A 16,117-nucleotide genomic window follows, 5' to 3' on the forward strand; every position below is an offset into this window, starting at 1 on the left:
GGCTCAATGTAAGATTGGATCTTATAAAGAAGGCGGTTAAGCTTTTTGTCGTAGAGACAATTATATATATCTCTATATATATACACGTGTGTGTGTGTGTGTGAGTGTGTTTGTACGTATGAATGTAACTCTAATTTGCTATAGAGTGACAACCTATATATATACACACACACGTGTGTGTGTGTATGTATGTACGTATGAATGTAACTCTAATTCGCTATAGAGTGACAACCTATATATATATATATATATACACATGTGTGTGTGTGTGTATGTATGTACGTATGAATGTAACTCTAATACGCTATAGAGTGACAACCTCAAAGAAGAATGTGCACAAGTGTAGAGGTAAGATGCTGGAGGATGCTAGCAGTAGGAGACTTGATGATTGATGGAATGAGAAGATAGGAAGGATATAAAGTTTTTTTTACCATGAAGTCTATGAAGTGGTTTGTGAAGCGACCACAAAGCAATTTGTGAAGTGGTATGTGAAGGTGTTCGTAAAGTGGTAAGTAGTTATGAAGTGATTGTGAAATAGGGTGTGATCAAAACTTAAACCTGCTTACTTCATGAAAAGTGTCTTGGTCTTGATTCAAGGGCTAAGTCTCTAACAGTAGTAATAATAATAATAATCATAAATTTTAATGAAAGGGGAAACAATTTTATTGAGGGCTCGCATATTTCCTCCATCCTTTCGCTTTGCTGTCCGAGGGTTTTTCGATGACCGTTGCATAAACTGGTAAGACTTGCTTGTGATTATTATTGAGATGCTTAAGGAGATAAGTTTTTTATTTTTATTTTTTTCCCAAGGTTGTATTTCTGATCAATCTTGGAATATCTTCAAGACCCAGAGCTTAGAGGGGCTAGAGCATGCCTGAATTGCCATTAATTATTGGGGGCCTTCCTTTAGTACAATATGTTGCAGGGCTATCCAAAAAAATAAGCAATCAAGTGGTCGGAGTCTGTAAGGTTGGACCTTAGAGGGGCTGAACTAAGCATATTTAATCATGGCCAGCTAGTTGGCTAGGCAGCCTCAAAATCTTTGGAGCAGTTGCAGGATCCGTTTGCGTGCCTTTCATTAATGCTCTCTTGGGTTGTGTTTGCCATATTTGATAGGACAAAGCTCAAATTGAGGTTGTTATCCAGGTAGGAGCTGCATACGCAAGACCCCTCTAAGTATATGATGACCAACCCCCTGTAAGTCCCAGAAGGATCCCTCTTAGTGTGGGTTGTTCCTCCACTAATAAGAGAACACATTTGCTCTAGGGCAGATAACAACTATCTAGTAGGTAAAATGCCCAACAATGAGGGGGGCTCCTTCCATGGCATGCTGCTTTTGGAGAAAGAGTCCGTAGAGATGGTTGGAAGAGCCACATTGGGGGCTGTATTGCCAGTGTTGCCAGGTCCAGCCCTCCCAAAACTAGATCTTCATAGGAGAGTGATGAGGGTGGAGAGGATGACGTGGATGACTTTACTTGCTCCATCAAAAGAAAGGGATTACATGGATTGATAACATCAAATGTGTGTACAAACTTGACCCTTGCAAAGTATAAAAGCATACTAGATAATCCTAAAACCCAATAAAACCTTAACCTATGAAGGTCAAATCTCAAAATCATTTACATAGCTAGCAGTGATAAAGGACAAGTTCTCCAGATGAGTATTTGGGACCGTCCATAGTGAAGATGCGGAGAATCCGCTGCCAAATCTGCTGAGCCTTAGAGCAATCCCAAAGACAATGTCGCTGAGACTCCCGAGGGTGGCCGCAAGCTGCTGGCCGACCTCCAACTGCCAGCCAAGTACTGACCGCCAAGCGCCTGTGTGCCATCAACCAAAGAAAGAGGGTGATCTTTCTAGGCCGAAAACTATCCCAAAGCCTCTTCCAAAAATCTGAAAGGATGTGTTGTGAGAGGCCCTGAGATTGTCCATGTGCTGCTGCTGCCAGGGTGCCATCAATCTCTGGCATCCAGATCCTACGGCCTAGTCGCACTGTATAAGCAAAGAAGGGGCCATCTAGGGTCTCCTCTCGATCTACGGGGTCATGCTAAGTCCACTCTCCCGGGTCCCACTGTAGGCGCGTGAGAGGTTGGCACTGCTGCCAGAATCTCTCCTTGGCCACCCCACTCCCGTGCCTGAAAAACCAATCACCTTGGCCAGTGCTGGGTTTGTGCCACTCCCGTGCCCGAAAAACCAATCACCCTCACCCTCTGCAAGGTGTAGCCACTGCAATCCTCTAAGGGAAGCTCGGATCTCTCTAGTCTGCCATGGGATCCAATAGAAAAAGTGAGCAGACCACTGCCCTCATCTACTTCGTGGACCGCCACGAGAATATCATGCCTGGTAAACACACCTAGCCACATTGGGGGAGTCGGGTCTGGATAGGGGTCAACCACTCCGGAGAGATAGCTGAGTTGATGTCAATGCTGAGCTTGGCTATACCCCGGACCCTTGCCAGGCCTCTCTCGTGCACCTCTGGGGGTAACTGCCTGTATGCGATCCAATCTCCAAGGGACCTGGCTGGTCCTATGCTCAAGGCGCCCCATGATACATGAGGTCGCGCCCCTAACATGTGGCCACTGGGTAAATGGATCAAGGAGTTCCAAACCGAAGGCTGTCGAAGCCGCTCCTCAAAATCTGGGCTAAAACCGCGGGCCTTCATCTTTGTGAAAATCCATCTAGTACTGGGTCCCGTAGACTCGGGGTGCGGTTGAAATCCGGGCCAAGAGAAAATCCTTCTAGGGCTCACCATCGGGTAGGAGTCCTCTAACGATCAGCTTGCCCAACTGGGCATGGCTCTGAATAGCGGGATCAATGAGGCCTAGCCCCCCTCTACTATGTGGCTGAATGATCACTCTCCATGCCACCTTGGCCCTGGCTGGCCTCCCATCATTGCCGGCCCATAGGAAGTTCCTGATCAACCACTATACCTGGCCAATACATGCTCGAGAGAAGGCCCAACATGAAGTGATGCACCACATGGTGGCAAGAAGAACTTGGTTCGCCACCACCACTCTACTTACTAGGGAGAGTCTCCGAACTCTAGTATAAAAGTTTCTTCCGAACGCTCTGAAGAAGAGGGGCGAGTTGTTGCTCTGGAGAAATGTCAATGCCAACGTGGCAACTAAGATAGCAAATTGGAGTGCCCCTTGGAATCCACTGGAAAGGCGCCAAGTCGGGGTGGGTGCACAGCCTACCTAAAAACCACACGACTTGTGCCAGTCGATCAGTGCTCCTGATGTGCGGCAAAAAACCTCGATCGCCTCCGCGGGATTCCCCACATCTCTAGAAAGGAAAGCGGCTGTGTCATCTGCAAACTCTGAGTCAAGTAGCTCCTCTTGCATGCGAAGGGGGAGACGTACTCCCTGAAGTCCGGTCCCCTGTGCTGAAAGAAAACTGCTCATGGCCTTGGTGATGAATAAGAAGAGGTAAGGTGCCAAAGGACAGCCCTGTCGAACCGAGCGAGAAAGGGGAAATTTGTCACCATGGGCTCCTTGAATGAGAACCTAGTTGTGGGAGGTTGAGTAAAGTCTCGAGACTCCACGAATCCACTCTACGGCGAACCCCATCTGACTCATCGTGCCCTCGAGAAAGCTCCAATCCACCCTATCATAAGCTTTCTCAAAGTCTAGGAGTAGCACAATGAGGTCCTGCTGTTGCATCCTTGCTGAAGCTGTCGCCTCCCAGAAGGTGAATATGCTGTCCAGAATGCTCTGATCCTGAACAAAGCCGGCCTGAGTGTCATGAATCAAGTTCGGGAGAAAGGGCTGAAGTCTCTTGTTGATGGCCTTGGCCAGGATCTTATAGGGGGTCCCTAGAAGAGTGACGGGTCTCCACTGTTGGATCTCCAATTTCTCACCACCCTCCTTAGGAATCGAGCGTATCAAACCCTCTGAGAGCCTCTCTGGCATGGCACTTGTGATCATAATCTTGTTGAAGGCAGCTCGAAGGTCGCCTTCCAAGAGGTCCCAGTGACGAAGAAAGAATGAGACTAGAAGCCCGTCTGCCCCTGGGCATTTGCCCTTTGGTAGTGCCATCACTGCCTCCACCAGCTCCTCCACAGTGAATGGAGTCAATAAGAAGGACTGAAGAGAGGGGGGAACCACTTCTCTCGTGTGCCACCAGACCCTCTCGTGCGCCTCCATCACATGTGGGGATAATGGGGCACCTGTGAGAAGAGATCTGAAGAAATAAGTGGCGATGGCTCTCACATGGGGGTATTAGAAACAAAAGCTTCATCCTGGTCATGCAGCCTACAAACACCATCTCTCCTCCTGTGGGGGCTGGCTATCTCAAAGAAATCCCCTGTGATTGTGTCACCGGCCTGAGTCCAGAATGAAGCTATGGTGTGGCATCTATACTCCACTCTCCTCTCCTCAATGGATCTAATCTCCCTGCGGGCGGCATCAAGCTGACTCTTGATCCATGGGCTATTTGGGGAACAGCCGCTGTAAAGAGGCCAGACCCCTCTTCAGACTTTGCTCCTGCTCCCTACAGCCCTCCAATCTGCACTCGGTTGCCTCTTGCAAGAAACCGCTGATCTCCCCTAGGCCAGCATCCAATGTGCACTCAGCAGAGCCTGCGGAAATGTCACGTGCACGCCCTATGGGTTGTACAAGTGACATGGCATCCATAAGCATTTAGCAAGCATTAATCCATTTATCCAAGCATTTACAGCATAAAGCACAACATGAGCTTGTGTTTGGGCTTCTACAGCACCCACAGCAGGTACAAAGCATTTAAGAGCATTTAGGGCACTCAAGCATCCGGTTGTGGACTGTGGACAGCAGCCGACTGATCATCCACAACCAGCTGACTGGAATGGACAGCAGTTGTGGGCATTATTTGCAGCCGACAGAGCATATTGAGCATTTAAAGAAGTCGTGATGGTCCAGTCATCTGGCCGACAGCAGCATACCAGCCCGACCAGCATCATTATAGCATATAAAAGGCAGCGCATCATTCAGTTCATATCATCTCATCATCGCTTGGTGGTCTTCAGCCCAAGACCCCAAGAGGGTGAGGAGTTCAGCATCCAGCATTCAGTATTCAGCATATTCAGCAGTCAGATCAGTCATCTCCTACCTCATACATAGAGGAAAGCCGGCATCCAAGGGTGTACCTCAGCATTGGAGAAGGAATCAGTCATCATCATTGGCATTCAGCATATCTCTCTCATTCTGAGAAGGATATTCAGCATAAATCTATTCATAGATCTTCATTGTAACCACTGCATTTAATAGAGCTGCATTGCATTGCATTGACACCATTGTCTATCTCTTAAGCATCATCAAGTGAAGTTTAGTATTAGCCTAAGGTTGTTTTAGTACGATCATCCCTCACATGTCACATCGGTATCAGAGGTTTACAGGGTAAGCAGCCTTAGTTCATGTTCATTCCTTAAGTCATTCAATAAGCCAACATGTTAGTTGCTTCCGCTCATTTAAATCCAGTTCTCAAGATCTTGCAGGCCATCCCTAGGGTTTTCCCCTTAGGCATGCATCAATAATCCATCCATCTGCAATCTTGCATAGCATATAGGGTTTCACATGGCTTGCGTCATCATAGTAGTCATCCTAGCAGTGAGTCTAGCATTTTGCATCTGCAAGGCATACAGGTTTTACCCATGAGTTTTTTGGGGAAGAGTGACATCCATCATCAAAGGAGTAAATGGAGTTTTGGGTTTTAGCTGGCAGCAGGGGGTTCTCTTCCACATATGAAGGCGAAAGTTTGCTCCAACATCGCCTCAGGACAGTCAGGAACGACGGAGATGGTGTGTGAAAGGATTCCATAGACAGGTCAAGGGTGACTCAGGTATTTCCAAGCAGATTTAGCAACATTTGCCATTCAGTTCCCACAGTGATGAAGTCTTTGGCTCAAAGGATTCAACTCCTGTAGTCGACCTTAGTCACGACAGAAGAAGTCAGAAGGGGGCAGTGGTTTCAGTGGAGGAGGATCAACAAAGGAGTCGAAAGGTTGCCAAGTGTACCACCCAACAACGGTTTAGCAGAGGGGAATGTCGTGTGCACACCCTATGGGTTGTACAAGTGACATGGCATCCATAAGCATTTAGCAAGCATTAATCCATTTATCTAGGCATTTACAGCATAAAGCACAACATGAGCTTGTGTTTGGGGCTTCTACAGCACCCATAGCAGGTACAAAGCATTTAAGAGCATTTAGGGCACTCAAGCATCCGGTTGTGGATTATGGACAACAGCCGACTGATCATCTACAACCAGCTGAGTGGAATGGACAGCAGTTGTGGGCATTATTTGCAGCCGACAGAGCATATTGAGCATTTAAAGAAGTCGTGATGGTGCAGTCATCTGGCCGACAGCAGCATACAATTCATTATAGCATATAAAAGGCAGCGCATCATTTAATTCATATCATCTCATCATCGCTTGGTGGTCTTCAACCCAAGACCCTAAGAGGGTGAGGAGTTTAGCATCCAAGATTCAGTATTCAGCATATTCAGCAATCAGATCAGTCATCTCCTACCTCATACATAGAGGAAAGCCGGCATCCAAGGGTGGACCTCAGCATTGGAGAAGGAATCAGTCATCATCATCAGCATTCAGCATATCTCTCATTCTGAGAAGGATATTCAGCATAGATCTATTCATAGATCTTCATTGTAACCACTGCATTTAATAGAGTTGCATTTAATAGAGCTGCATTGTATTGCATTGTAACCACTGCATTTAATAGAGCTGCATTGACACCATTGTCTATCTCTTAAGTATCATTAACGGAAGTTTAGTATCAGCCTAAGGTTGTTTTACTACGATCATCCCTCGCATGTCACATTGGTATCAGAGCTTTACAGGGTAAGCAGCCTTAGTTCATGTTCATTCCTTAAGTCATTCAATAAGCCAACATGTTAGTTGCTTCCGCTCATTTAAATCCAGTTCTCAAGATCTTGCAGGCCATCCCTAGGGTTTTCCCCTTAGGCATGCATCAATAATCCATCCATCTGCAATCTTGCATAGCATATAGGGTTTCACATGGCTTGCATCAGCATAGTAGTCATCCTAGCAGTGAGTCTAGCATTTTGCATCTGCAAGGCAGATAGGTTTTACCCATGAGTTTTCTGGGGAAGAGTGACATCCATCATCAAAGGAGTAAATGGACTTTTGGGTTTCAGTTGGCAGCAGGGGGTTCTCTTCCACATAAGAAGGTGGAAGTTTACTGCAACATCGCCTCAGGAGGTTCAGAGGTTTAGGAACAATGGAGATGGTGTGTGAAAGGATTCCACAGACAGGTCAAGGGTGACTCAGGTATTTCCAAGCAGTTTTAGCAACATTTGCCATTCAGTTTCCACTGTGATGAAGTCTTTGGCTCAAAGGATTCAATTCTTGTACTCGACCTTAGTCCCGGCAGAAGAAGTCAAAAGGGGGCAGTGGTTTCAGTGGAGGAGGATCAGCAAAGGAGTCGAAAGGTTGCCAGGTGTACCACCTAGCAACAGTTTAGCAGTGGGGAATGTCATGTGCACACCCTATGGGTTGTACAAGTGACATGATAAGCATTTAGCAAGCATTAATCCATTTATCTAGGCATTTACATCATAAAGCACAGCATGAGCTTGTGTTTGGGGCTTCTACAGCACCCACATCAAGTACAAAGCATTTAAGAGCATTTAGGGCACTCAAGCATCCAGTCGTGGACTGTGGACAGCAGCCGACTGATCATCTACAACCAGCTGACTGGAATGGACAGCAGTCGTGGGCATTATTTGCAGCCGACAGAGCATATTGAGCATTTAAAGAAGTCGTGATGATCCAGTCATCTGGCCGACAGCAGCATACCAGCCCGACCAGCATCATTATAACATATACAAGGCAGCACATCATTCAGCTCATATCATCTCATCATCGCTCGGTGGTCTTCAGCCCAAGACCCTAAGAGGGAGAGGAGTTCAGCATCTAGCATTCAGTATTTAGCATATTCAGCAGTTAGATCAGTCATCTCCTACCTTCTACATAGAGGAAAGCCGGCATCCAAGGGTTGACCTCAGCATTGGAGAAGGAATTAGTCATCATCATTAGCATTCAGCATATCTCTCTCATTCTGAGAAGGATATTCAGCATAGATCTATTCATAGATCTTCATTGTAACCATTGCATTTAATATAGCTACACTGCATTGCATTGACACCATTGTCTTTTTTTTTTTTTTTTTTTTTTCCCCCGGAAAAAAGATCCTTCTATTAGTTAATGAGAAAACGCCATAAGGCTACAAAGCTCACCTCGCAAGGAGGGATAAAAACACAGTGAACTCCTGAGCTCCACCCCCGTGGCTGGCCGCTCTCGGGGAGGGGGGCTACCTAGTAGTACATGTGGGAGGTGAGAAAACCCAAACTGGAGGCCTGTAGTGCCAAGTGACATCCTTGCCCCTCGCGGTGAGGAAAGGGCCAGGCTGCCTAGTGCGGAGGAAAGCCTTGCGGCGCCCTCTCATGCGATCCGAGTCGCCCTGGAGTTTCCCCCAGTGACCTCTCAAGGTGTGAATGATGTCCACCCAGAGGGCCTGTATGACCTCCACCGGTGGAGCCGCCTGGCGGTCAATGGCCTCCCTGCATCGGGCTCTCCAAATGTGCCAAGCCGTCATGCTGCTGATCAACTCCCATCTGTGCCCGACCCCCTCCTGAGGGACTGCCGAAGAGAAGTCTGGCGTCGGAACCACCGCCATCGCCCTGTCAGAGACCTGGATGGTCGCACTGCCAAGGACGTCCTCATATCCAAGGGCCGGGCCGCTGTCCGTGGCCCAAGCCACCGCACCCCACGTCACCAGCATCTCACCTGGTGAGCCTGCAAAAACCATCTTGAGAGCGCGCTGCCAGACCTGCTGTGCCTGTGGGCAATCCCATAAGTAGTGCCGCTGCGACTCCTGTGCATGGCCGCACCGAGGGCAGGACGCTGGGTGACTGCCGAAAGCTAGCCAAGCCCCCACAGCCAGTCCTCTATGCGCTGTGAGCCAGAGAAACAGCGTCACCTTCCGGGGCCAGAAGCTGGCCCAAAGGCGCTGCCAGAAGTCCCTAAGAAAGGCAGGGGAGAGCCCCTGTTGCCGCCAATGCTCGGCCGCCGCCGGGGTGCTCATTGACACCATTGTCTATCTCTTAAAGCATCATTAAGTGAAGTTTAGTATTAGCTTAATGTTCTTTTACTACGATCATCCCTCTCATGTCACAGGAAAAGTCCAGTCTCGCCTGAATCTGCTCTATCCTGCTTGTAGATCTTAGGGTCCTGAATGAGGCTGTCCGGAATCCCTAGAGCTCGCTTGCATGTCATGCCTCCAGGGGTCCTCTAGAGACAGAATAATCGGGGCATGATATGAAAAAGTAGTGTCTGCCAAGATACCAATCATGCCCCCACGGTTGCAAGCCCACTCATCAACGTAAAACCTGTCAAGTCTAGAGAGGTTGGGGCCGGTGCACCTCCTATCCGATCGCAGGCTTCTTGGACTGCGCCCAAACTTTGGAAGATGCCAAGGGTCCTGTCGCCTAAGTACTAGTATCATCTTCTCCCAGGCAGAGTACTCTGCTCGTAAGACTATGGCTGTGCCACCCCAAGTCAGTCCTCTGCTGCTTCTATCATCATGTTGAAGTCACCACCCACGCACCAAAAGTCAGGGTGGGGAAGGGCCGCCCGGCCGGACTGTGCTCCAAAAGAGGGTTCTACCTGCAGCGGCGTTTTGGGGCATAAACATTGAGGAAGCCAACGCTATCCTCTTCAATCAAGATGGTAACTGCTCACTGACAGAAATACAAACTCCTCCCTGCGTCCCTATGTCACCAATTTGGTCCTCTCACCAGTCTTGAACACTGTTTGACACTCTGTCGGGAACCAAGGTGTGAATGGGGATTTTCCATGGAAGAAAAGTGGAGTCGGCATGTTCACACATCACTTAAGTGTGGCTGGGCTTATTATTATTTTGGGTACGTTTATGAGGACAGAAAGAGGCGCTTCCTTGAGACTTGCCTAACAAGTTAGGGAAAAAAAGCATAAAGTTGATATTTTGGGCTGGTTTATTCACTTTTAGCCAAAAAGGGAAAAACACACCTAATATAGAACTGGTCGATTCTATTAAAGGAGGGCTTGGGGGCTGTTTTATCATCAAGCGCCTCCCTCTTCAGCATACTTGGCGCTTTCTCTCTCTACAGGCCGACTTGCCTTGTTTTTCCCTCTTGAGTGACTGGCGGTACAGCAGCAGATGCTCTTCTATGATCTGGCCATACAGCAGGTGCAGGTGCAGGCAGCTTCTTTCCCTTTGTTTTGCGCTGGTCGTACTAAGGATAACAGGCCGGGCAGTCCATATTCTCTCGTGCGCTGGTACAGGCCGTACAGTAGGTGCAACTGTGCCGTACAACAAGTACAGCAGCGCCGTACATGGACATTCACTCTCTCTCTCTCTCTCTCTTCTGGGCGACTGGCGGGCAGTAGTTTGACACTCTCCCTACTCTCTCTTCGCTGTCCGTAAGAAACAGCTTGTTTTTCCTCTGTCGAACAACTAGCCGTACAGTAGCTGAGCTCTCTCTCTCTCGTTAGTGCAGGCTGTACAGTGGTGCAGCAATTGGGTGAGTTCCTCTCTCTTTTGCTCATGTTGTACAGTGGTACAGTAGTTGGGCCATTTCTTCTCCTCTCTTCACTACTCCCTCCTGGGCATTGGTTCAGGGGCTGAGTTTGGAGGTATTCAGGGACTGTTTTGAGTTTTTTGCAGCTGTTTTGACACTGACACAGAGTTTGGCGTTGGATTTGACTCCAATGGCATATCGTATTGGACTGTTGTTTTTGCTGTGTTCTCATATCTTTTTTGGCATCTGAAGTGTCTGTTTTATTGTTCCGGGTTCCCCTTCGGTTTCACTTTGAAGGGCCGAAGGATGAAGACTAGAAAGTATGGCTCGTGCTTGGTAAAATCTTTCCGCATCGGCGGGTCCAGCCCTCAGAGAGGTGATGCTCCTGGAGGAAAAAGTGTCACCATTTGGCTCCCTAAACAACAAGGTATCCTCAAATAAATGCAAAGATAGATTCTCTCCAGATCTTTCTATGCATTTGGACACCAATTTGACTGGTGAATCACCCTCGGGATGTCCAGTATTTGGGCTTTGCTGATATGATCAGTAGCTCATCTGGCAGTGCTAGTGTGACTAGAGGCTTGGAGGTGTGACTAGAATGACTGAGAACACTGGAACCCGGGGTCATCTAGTATGACTAGACCCCTGAGTGAGATACATGGCTTGAGAACGGGGGATTTCCAATGTATATTTGCATATGCACTTCATTTTATGTATGTGCAAAGATAAAAGATTTTCTAGATGCATGACATGTTTTCGTGTCCTGCATGCTTGCTTATGTCTGGTCTCATAGTGCTGGGGACGCCCAAAACTACTGGCTACGAGACTGTGTGGATGCCTTTGCTTGTTGATTTGCGATTGGCTTTTTGCAGGCACCAAAACTGGCCGTCGAAAGATCTAAAACCATGTACAAGGCTTAGTTATATTTTTTTTATAAGGTGGAGTGTTCACACCCACATTAAAAATGGGTGTGAACACCCTAATGGGTACACAAGTATTTAAGTCATTTGTATGAGAAGGGCAACATTATTTACGAAGGTTAGCAATATTTCTCAAATAAAATAATATTAAAGCATGGCTGTCCACGCTGAAAGGTTCGATATCTCTCTCTTACCCAACAACCGACTGAAGTGATAGATCTGCATAGCATGCTTGTACTACCCCTTCAGCATATAGAGATGCATCTTGCCTTAGCACTCCATCCACATCCCCACCCCCCCTTATATTGTTTGTATATATGCTCCACCGATCCATGATGATTTACAGTTGTATCCAAACACATGCACACTTTTTCTTTTCTTTCTTTTCTTCCGATGACCGGAAGAACACAGTTGTATTATTTTTTGTCTCATAGGCCGACTTTGGCCTCTCGTAGACGTTAATATATCTTTCTTTCTTTCTTTCTTTCTCTCTTTCTCTCACACACAGGCAGAATGATAGTCATCAATATGCTCGCGGTCTGGACTGCACCACAAGTATCTCTCTTTCCTTTCTTTCAAAACTGAACTACAGGGATACTCCATCATGTCTATTCTTGGCTTTTCCAAGGCTGTGCACAAAGAGGAGAAGAGGGACAGCTTGTCAAAAACTCTTTCGTTGTTCTCCATTGGGTAGTTTACTGTATACAGGGCTGTATACGAAGTGTGTCACTCTCTCAGCGCAGGGTTCCAAACACAGTGGTACAGCAGGTTACTGTTTTCCCTCCATACTTACTCATATACAAAGGCTGCATACAGAGAAGAACAAAGATTTATCAACACAACTTGTCTCACAAATACACAAGTGGTGAATCCCTCTGTAACAAAGGTATGGGACTTACTGAAGCTCTTCTCCGAGTTCCTTTCTTAATACAAGTGCTTTCAAGAAGTAACAAAGGGAAGGTATGTGCACTGTAATTGATGTTGCAACAAGTGATTCTATTTGGATTGAGGATCAAGTGGCCAAGGCTCTGTAGGAGCATCTAATTTTGTGTGAGACTGGGAGTGCTTGTGAGATCCACATAGTAGACTAAGTGAGACTGGGCATCTCCTGTGAGATCCACACAAGGTTGGTGTGAAGCTGGAAACACCCCTTGCCTTGGTCTTGGGCGGAGTAACTTGTTTTACTTTGCTTTCATCTTTAAAACTTGGAAATCCGGTGCAAGAGCACCCTCTACATGTATCTGAAAATACTCCTTGTAATGAAGTTTTATTTATGGGAAGGGGGGGGGGGGGGTTCCGGACCCATTGCGTTGTCAGTTTCTCTAAACCTTTTATACTGATTAAGTGAGGGTGGGTGAGTTTGGTTGTACCTGGTGAAACTATCAATACTTAGTATCTTTAATGTGAAGTTTATTATTCTGAGAAATTTGGATTGTACTTCCCACCACGGTTTCAAAAAGAATGTCAATAGGTTCCCCCCTATGGCTCTCTGAAGCTATCCTCTGAGGATGCCTTGCCTCTGAAAGCACTGAGGCCCCCCTGAACCCTGTATGTTCCACGAGACTATCCACATATCAATCTCTGTGAGAGGGGGAACTCGTAGAATCGCTCTCCACTCGGAGAGTCTTAGGCGAGGATTTAGACGGGAAATAATCACAATCCGTCCTGGGGCGAAGGCGCACCAAGTGGGCGCGGATCCTGTCCTCCATGTAGCACCACTTTGTCCGAGTGAGAGTATGCGTACTCTGGACTCCATCGATCACTATGGAGGTACCTGTAAGAAGGGCGAAGGGGTACTGCGACAGAATTATGCATGAACACAAAAAACAGCACCTCCAGGCTCTAGGCCACCATCTCCCCGTCATGGTCTCTGTGGCATGAGTCTCCAAGCTCCATCCTAGCCAATGGCCAAAGATGGGTGAGTACGTCGGTGATGCGAAGGTTGTGAAGATGATGGGAGAACTCAATGGAAAAGAGAAGATCATTGCGCCATTCTCTGGCATAGAGGGTTTGGACTGGTGAAAGACCACACATACTCGAATAGGTGCTATTGTCTCCTCAAGCATACGTGTTCCTTTTGCCGGAACTTTCCACAGGCTGTCCCAAGATCCTTGGGGACTCTGGTAGGAGACCCCTCATTGGGGGAGGCGGCAATGGTCATCTCCCACCGGTTCAGAGAAGCGGTGAATCAAGCGGCGGATAGAACTCGCCGGCTGCCTTCGCTCCGGGTCGGGGGCTGCTGGGGGACGATGGGAATGCTTTGGAGAGGTGGAAGGCCGCTTTGATGTGGAGGACGGGGTTGAAGGAACTGTTGTGGGTAAAGACGGAGGCGAGGATGGAGGAGGAGGAGGAGGAGGGGGAGGGGGCGGGGGAGGAGGTGGAGGGGGGCGCGGGGGGGGGGGGGGGGGGGGGGGGGGGCGGAGAGGCCGGAGAGGGGTGCTGCTAGGTGAGATCCATTGGGGAGGAAGGCTGTTGAAGAGGCTCACCGGGGACACAGTGGGGTCTACCAACCTCACTGGGCACCGAGAATTTGAGGAGGGATCTCGGTGGGGAATCGGCTGCCAAACGGAGGGGCCGGAGGCGCCGGCTCAGCGACTGGAGGGGGCCCGGCATCAACGAGTGGGTGCTGTGATAAATTCTCATAATGGTTCTCTGACAGAACCGAATCCTCCTGTGCTCGGCCAACCTAGCGTGCACGGCAACTGCGCTCAGCCGTGGTGGTCGGCTGACGGCCAGGGCGCGTGCCAACCGTCCGCAACTCTCCGGTAGTTGTGTCGTCCGCTGTCGGGACGTGGTGCTCTATTGCCTGAGAACCTACCTCTCTCTCTACCCCCTGATGAGGATCTGAACGGGATACGGCCGTGGGGGGCGGGGGAGGGACCACTAGAGGCGGTCTCCTGGACTGGCGTCGAGGGCAAGCTCTGGCTAGATGGCCCATTTGCCTGCAAATGAAATATTGGCTTGGAAGGCCTGAATACTCCACTCGCTGAAGGATGGGGTCTCCCCGGAGGCATGGGATAGATATAACATGTGGCATTGAATCCGGTGAGGCAACACTGATGCGGAGGGATGGAATCCTAGCTACTCGTGCGAGGGCCGAGGCTGCAGTGGAGGGGATTCCATCACTCTCCCGATGGCACCACCAATCACCGGGAGAAGAGGAAGGTATTCCTTCCTAAGGCCTGGGAAGCAAATTGTCATTGGGAAGCCCGACACACGAGCAAGTGGTTTAGACACAAGGTCAAAGCCGTGCTGCCACCGCGCAAAGAAGGCCTGCGTCGTACGCAGTGCGAGGGGGCTCAACCTTCGTGACTCAATCTGACGCCACTGGTGAGTCGAACTCCACTTGGTAGTAACCACGCCCTAGAGGGTGAATGTCTGTGATCTTTGCAGGCTCACCAATGAGGCTCGCTTGTAAAAGATCCCGGAGTTGTCCGCGGCGCGGGGCGGCTACCAACAATTTTGCAAACCAGGGTGGAGGCCTCTAAAGCTGCAACAGTTGTGGCGAGAATCTGAAGGTCCACTTCGGAAAAGGATAAGCAAGCAACGGTGGCCTTGGTCGGTGATGATGGAGCTGCTGCCATGGAGTCCTTCTAGGGATGAAGACCAAAAAATGCTGAAAACTTGATGAGATGAGAACACCCCGAAGATCCTGAAACTCAATTTGCGGGAAGAGGAAAAAGACACGGTGGCGGGAAGGCGAGGAGCTGGGAAGAAAAAAAGGGGGGGGGGGGGGAGGTGGAAGGCGGAAGAAAGGGGGGGCTTAGAGAATGGAGGGGGACGGGGGGCAGAAAAAAGGGAAAAGGGGAGGGGGGCAGGGCAGAAACAAGGGGAAAAAAGGGGGGAAAGGGAGGGGGGGGGGGAACGGGGAGAGCACAGGGAGAGAGAGGGGGGGGCAAGGCGGCAACGAGGGGGGCGAATGGGAGGGGAGGCGGCAAAGGCTGGTGAGGGGGTGGGGGGGTGCGGAGGAGAGGTAGGGCAGAAGCGCAGAAAAGAGGGGGGGGGGAGGGGGCGGGCTGGATAAGTAGGCGGAGGGGCAAAGCAGCGAGAGAGGGGGGGGGGTGCGCAGAAAAACGCGAGGGGGGGGTGGGGGGGGGGAGGTGGAAGAAGCAAGCAAGGAAGGGAGGGGGGAGCTCAGAGAACGCTCATGATTTCAGATCCTCGAGCTTCTTCAATACTTGTTGGCAGTCCCTCGCAATGAGTTATGGTGGGGCAGAGAAGGACAATATACCCCAATTAGCCCAAGTGCATTCACTCTCCCCAAACCCGAACTCGTGCACTCGTGGAATCTAGGTGCTACCCTATTCAAATAGTCAACGCACGGTTGCCAAAAAAGAAAAGAAATTTGCAAGTTTCCTAGGCTCTAATACCAAGTGTAGAAAGAAGATTGCGGTGGAATCACACATACAACACACATGAGAGTCCTAAACTATTGCTTTGTATTATGTGCAAGAAAGAAGTAATATAATTGAAATTCAAGTACAGATGTGGTCGAGAATGAAGATGTCAAGTCATAGCCCTGTGACCTACTGTACACCTCTGGCTAGCACTTCACCTACAGAGAAATGCTCTGACACTTTGGAAAGCAGATGAATATGACGATTTGGCTACCCATGTATATATATGC

At 49.0% G+C, this 16,117-nt stretch overlaps 1 protein-coding gene across 3 annotated transcripts in view; it reads left to right on the forward strand.

Moving 5' to 3' along the window:
• Positions 1-434: 434 nt before the first annotated feature.
• The window catches only part of BLOS1 (GCN5L1 family protein), a 42,713-nt gene continuing 27,030 nt past the window's right edge, over positions 435-16,117 (forward strand). Inside the window, exon 1 of one of the 3 annotated variants that reach the window (XM_086806652.1) lies at positions 435-508. The gene's annotated coding sequence lies outside the window, so the exon portion shown is untranslated. Of the gene's footprint in view, positions 509-619; positions 740-12,022; positions 12,377-16,117 lie in introns of those variants that run through there. The other 2 variants (XM_086806651.1, XM_086806654.1) reach the window with 2 other exon arrangements.

The sequence above is a fragment of the Cibotium barometz genome, chromosome 12 (genome assembly GCF_041138505.1).
Source record: "Cibotium barometz isolate CiBa-2024 chromosome 12, ASM4113850v1, whole genome shotgun sequence".
Taxonomy (NCBI): domain Eukaryota; kingdom Viridiplantae; phylum Streptophyta; class Polypodiopsida; order Cyatheales; family Cibotiaceae; genus Cibotium; species Cibotium barometz.